The sequence below is a fragment of the Sinohyriopsis cumingii genome, chromosome 12 (assembly GCF_028554795.1).
Source record: "Sinohyriopsis cumingii isolate HCF-2022 chromosome 12, ASM2855479v2, whole genome shotgun sequence".
Lineage (NCBI taxonomy): Eukaryota > Metazoa > Mollusca > Bivalvia > Unionida > Unionidae > Sinohyriopsis > Sinohyriopsis cumingii.
Window position 1 is genome coordinate 71470940 of NC_142972.1, and position 6233 is coordinate 71477172.

A 6233-nucleotide genomic window follows, 5' to 3' on the forward strand; every position below is an offset into this window, starting at 1 on the left:
AGACTTAGCAATATTATGAAAACGTCCGGAGCATAATAGTAGTACTTCGGTAAATTATTTATTGATACAAAGAATAACTAATGACCACAAGTCCGTTTTGTGGATTTCTGTGCAGTGTTTGTTTGAATCTTCTACTTACATAATACAACCATTATCCGCTTTTATAACCATTTATATCTGTTTCTGATAGATCGCTGTAAACGATGACCTACATGACCTACATACGACGTGTGGTGACCTACATATAGCTAATGATAACGAGCCTGAACGCAGTGGCGTCACTCGGGTTGGTGTCACCCAGTGCGGTAGCTCATTGTGTCACCCCCATGGTCCTCCTTCCGTAACAGACCATACAGAATCCTTAGTAATGTCATTTTGGTGTCACCCTCTCTGATGGTGTCACCCGGTGCAGTCCGTACCCCCCGCATCCCCCTAGCGACGCCACTGTTGTGCCTGCTAGTCATGTATTTAACTATGATCGGTTATCCGCTTATGAAATCCGACTAGACCGAGCAGTGTGTGCTCTGTAAAATCTGCAGTTTTTCATTTTGGTGTCACCCCTCTGAGATGGTGTCACCCGGTGCCGTCCGCACCCCTCTAGCGACGCCACTGCCTGAACGTCTACATTAGTAGAAATGAGTTGATGTTATGTAACGCAGAGGAAATAAGTTGGCTACGCTACCACTAGTCTCAGTTTAGCAGGTTCTTTGGGATTGGTACTAATATTGGAGTGAAATCCCGCTTATCTCTCTGACGGCTGGAGCTCCACACTGTGGCAGATCTCTGTCCCAGTATCTTCAGCTCGCCAGTTAAGTCATTCTCAGGACATCTGTGTCATGACAAAACTCGCCGACAGGTTCGTATTTTAACCGCCGACCGGATCCTATTCTGATTCATCGACTAGGTGTAGGAAATGACAGTGTTGAGACAACACAGAGCAAACAATTTGGGAAATCTTGGGCCATTTAAAACAGGTGTCATAAAATATTTTACAAAATAGTTATTGAAAGCGGACTAGAGCTAATTGTTTTGACCTGAATGGGAAGTGTTATGGAGAAAGTGATATTGATTGGTTAATCTAAAGGAGGGGGTGTTTGTCACTCGAAATTGAAAATGTTCGCGATATTTTCAGTTGGATCTTTTTTTGCCGAAAGGGTAAACTGACTCTAAGATCGGTAGAAATTAAATAAATCATCCCAAGGACAGGGGGTCTCAAAATTGTTTCCGGAGCCAGAGAAGGGACATAGGGAATTCTCTAATGATAAGCGAACGAGGGTTCGGGAAGGCACAAATGTATTGTCTCAAATGCATACAATATGTTCACCGATGTAAGGTTGTAGTCATTTGTTGATTTTATTCGTTTTAAATTCATATTTCAATTTACCTTGTGTCCAGAAGTTAATTCTTGCATGCATTTTGTCTCGAATGTCATTTGATTCCTTTATTGTAAGAATGTCATATAATATTTCATTAATATGAATGTGTCAAGATTAAGTGGTTTTGTACATAATACAAATTATGTATCGTAGGAATTTCATGCGTTTCTTCTGATACAAATTGTGAGAAGTAAATTATCTGTCCTAAATGATTTTTGTCATTTGTTCCGAGAATTGATTTTTCTGTGTCTGGAAATGTATATCAGTGAATCGTTAATTGGCAAAGTAACGCAGTTAGGACCCGAAGTGAAATTCATTAATCCATTAATTCCCTTGTGTAATTACGTTTTGAATTCTTTGCAACCGAGAATCGATGGCGTTAGCATTAGAAACGTGTGTCGACTGACAGATCAGCTGGTAGTTTACAACCCACAATGGCAGCGATGATTTATCCAAGGGGTCTAATTATGTTAGAGTTCCAATTAACATTTCGAGTAGACGCTAAAAATACATAAATTCACGTTAATATGATTGTGTATCGTCATCAGGAGCAAACTGACAGTAGCTTAGTTTTGTTGAACTACAACAGGCGATATCTGATGCAAAAACACTGGTAAACTGTTTGATCACAGAAGAAGATAAAACCTGACAAGTATTTAAACTGGTTATTACATCTTTATTTAAAGGAAACAAAATAGCTCCATACCTGTTCTGTATAGTGGAAAAGAGCACAGTCTACAACCAAGACGGTTGATGACCCGAAGAGGCTAGAGAAAGTGAGAAGGAAGGAAAAGAAATACGACAAATCCGACCTAATATCAACATATATTTGGAAACAAATGGAAGCTACCAGGCAATGGTGATATGTCGACAGTTTCAGTTCGATCAGTGACTCGATTCTATGACGAATTTGTTATATCGGTATAACAGAACGACTAAGTGAATTTCGCGTAAATTTTGTAACTATTTCCAAGAGAAAGTGAATCGTTCACGTGTCATGTTCGATGTAATTTTGTTTATACAATTTATTAAATTGCTGTATTATGCATATGGTGGCTCGTGCTATTTGATTCTATATCTCTGCTCAAGTCTCTGCAAATTTCATATCTTATTTTATTGTTTACTCGATGTGGGCAGAAACACCATGGTCGATAATCTCCTAGATAACGATAACCAAAAATCCATAAGGAGTGTGGGAGATCACATAATTTCTTCATCCTCCTGACAGACAGGATACATTTTTCAGCAAGAACATATATTGTTCAGCTAATTCTTCATTAAATCGATAAAAAATAAAAAATAAATAAATAACAGCTTTCTTAATTGTTTTTACTTTTTACACACACAAACACTGCAATCTAATTAATATCAGATCTCCGCTTTCCTACGTGAAGATCTGATGACGAGCGCTAAAGGGTCATGTTCTGGTGAACTTTGAATTAACCAATGGAAATGCAGCTTTCCAAAATCTGAAAGTAAATCAATGTTTCTCTGTTAACTTTACGTTGTCAGAATCATTCAGTATTTTACGATATTGAACTCGCGCGCACTTCATATTGCACTCATAAAGAAACTTTCTATTGTAAACAAAGAACGGACGCAGACGACAGCACTTTTGATTTGTAAACAAATCATGTACACTCGCATAGTGGGCGCTTTACATTTTGGTTGATTAAATTTGTTTCTGAATGAACGAAAGCAGATGTTTCGTGGACTGCCACATACCACCTTATTTGCTACATTCCGCCTTAACTTTTTTGATACAATGTTTCGGATTTAGGCGGGCGATAGATGCCAGATTTCATAAAATTGCAGGGTACCTACAACTAACATGCAATCGAGAAGGCATAAACTGTCTACTTTAGCTGGTAATAAGAATGGCAAAAAGTATGCTTACAGTTTTATATCCTGAATTTACTCAAAATGTACCTTCTTAGTTCTGCGAATCCGATTTACACGAGCCATGTTATAGGTTCTGAAGCATGATTATACATTTCGAAATTGTACTGTAATTTCGAATATACTTCAAGTGCAATTACATCCTCCTTATTGCATTCAAAATTAAACAAACATTTAATTCCATAGCGTCTTTTTGATTGCAATTGAAAGACTTCATATTTCTCCCACTTTATGATTTCAAACATTCAATGGCAGAACAGAAACACACTTGCAGATGTCAACACGCTTTTCCCTCGCTGCTTCAATCCGATCTATTTCATATAGAATTGGCACAGATAAATGCAGCTCACAATCACGAAATTTCGTAGAATCGACAAAAATACCAAAATCTATTTATTCCAGATCAAATGGAAATATTGTTGCAGTGCGCATTCATTCACAGTATGACTCAAAATTTGAATTTTAAGTAGACACGCCATTTCTTTCGAAAGCTATGTCTAGCGCTCGAATAAGTTCAAATTTATCTGTGCGGAGTTATGTGCGCAATAATAATGTTGTTGTGTAATGATGAATCTGCGGTTGTGTATTTAGTTTGGAATACGGCATACATTCGGTTACTTTGTTTCTTGTAGTGTATTTTTTTTATATATAATTAAGCCTGAGGTAGAATAAGAAAATGAGCATATCATAAAAGGTTACTGCATGTGTATTGGAAAAATATGAACGAGTTTTTCTGATGGATATATTGCACTCCCAAGGTAGTGCAGTATTTCCGTCAGAAAAATTCGTTCATATTTTCCAATACAAATGCAGTAACCTATAGGTATTTTATAGTATGGTATTGTATTGCCTTGCAATAAAACATATGAGGTTAAATAAATGAATGTTAGAAGAATCTAGATTATAGGCTCAAATAGAAAACTTGCTTCATTTAATTCACAAAGTAGCATCTCGTTTCGCACAATTTAACTATAGTGAAAGCAGAAAAAATGAAATACATTTGTTTGTAAATTAATAGGACTACTTGTGTTACTTTTGAATGAGATTTTAGCCCTCGAGTGTACAAAGTAATCTTACAACATGAATGTGTAAAAATAAAAAGTTTTCAGTGTCTTTAATCTGCAACATGTGGAATTTATTGAATCGGCCACATCTGTCGTTAACATTTTCCTTGTGACCTTTTTGTACACATTACAATGTAAAGTAATGACAACAAATCATGACTGTGAATATAAACTGGATCGTGTTAGTTTATTATTACTAAACTGGCAAGAATAAATTACTTGGCATATATTTTTTGATGAACTTGATTTGTTTGGATTTGGACATTTTGGAAAGTTTAGTAATGAAAAATACATAAATTATACATAGGAAAACTTAGTGTGGATCGTACGTGGTGGTGAGTGGATTGGAGGATTTGGTGGAGAGAGAGAGAGAGAGAGAGAGAGAGAGAGAGAGAGAGAGAGAGAGAGAAGACATGACCTAAATACCTCTAGTTCTGAAAGAGTAAACATTGTATACTTTCAATTTTTTAAGAAAAAATTCATTTTAATTTCGTAAAAATATTATTGACAGCTTTGTATTGTTTAAGTTGTAGCAGTATGAAGTAAAGTGACACTTTTGCTTCTGCTCACGTTTCACGGCCTCGTTTGTTTATTTTTTTATCATTTAAAAGTCAAAATGGGCCTGATATATGCCATGTCAGAACTGGACAGACCACTGAATATATATATATATATATATATATATATATATATATATATATATATATATATATATATATATATATATATATATATATATATATATATATATATATATATATATATATATATATATAACCAGTCGCACTACCATATGAGCCAATACTATTACTGTAAACACTACTTTCCAGCGCTACCTTTCTAACTCTCATCGACAAAGATGCTAGTTATCAGGCCACGCGTTACAAATTTTTTTATCCCAAGGAATGTCCTCAGTTTCAGTGTTATTACAATAAGGTCTATACTTTGTACTTGCTCTGGTCAAACCGCTCGCAGTATTTGTATAGGTCTGTAACTCCTGGCAAGTCAGCAACCTGGATTTACTTGCATCAAGTTTACTGAATCTTCGCTAGCCAAGGTTACGATATGTAAACCCTATCTGCAAATAAGCGGATCGAGCAGATATTTATGTGTTTCGGGTCTCTAAATTTTATTGGATGCGGCGGCAATCCACTGCATTGAATCAAAATTAAGCTGTTCAAATCTGCATACTGATGCTACGTGATCGAGACAAGAGGAAGACACAACCTGAATGGACTGATAAATAAGCAATTTTTCACTGCCGGTCCCTATTTGTACAAGTACCTTTCATTTATATACATCTGTAATGACTTATCTCTAGTACAAAGTCATACCTACGACGTTAAACTTACAACTTGTCCTTTATTAGACAATTGCCTCCACCATTTTTGGCTGATATACAATGCACCGGTGTTAAACGCTATTGGTTAGTTGGCATTACATACTGAGGGATGAACTAATTAAATCCAACAGAAGTCTCGCAGGAAAAAGCACTAACATATCTTCTCAATCAACCAAGGCTAGCGAAGATGCATTTACTGGTCATTCCATTTACTTAAGTCACTAAAAGGTGAAAACTAGTGACGTTAAGTGTAGATATGGCCTCTGCCAGCACAGTAATAAAGACTGTAATTAGCCTGCAAATAGTTGTCACACACACACACACACACACACACACACACACACACACACACCCCCCTAAGCATTTTTGGTGAAATATTCATTCTGGGTCTTCGTGCGTATTTACATTTTATGGAAAAGAAATGTAAATGTGTGTTTTTCGTTCTATAGACAATTCAGGTACTCTTATAAAGAGTAGAGGTTGGTAGATTACTATCTGAATAAGGGTAGCTACTATTTGATAATTATATATGAGAATAGGTCTGATTGCAAT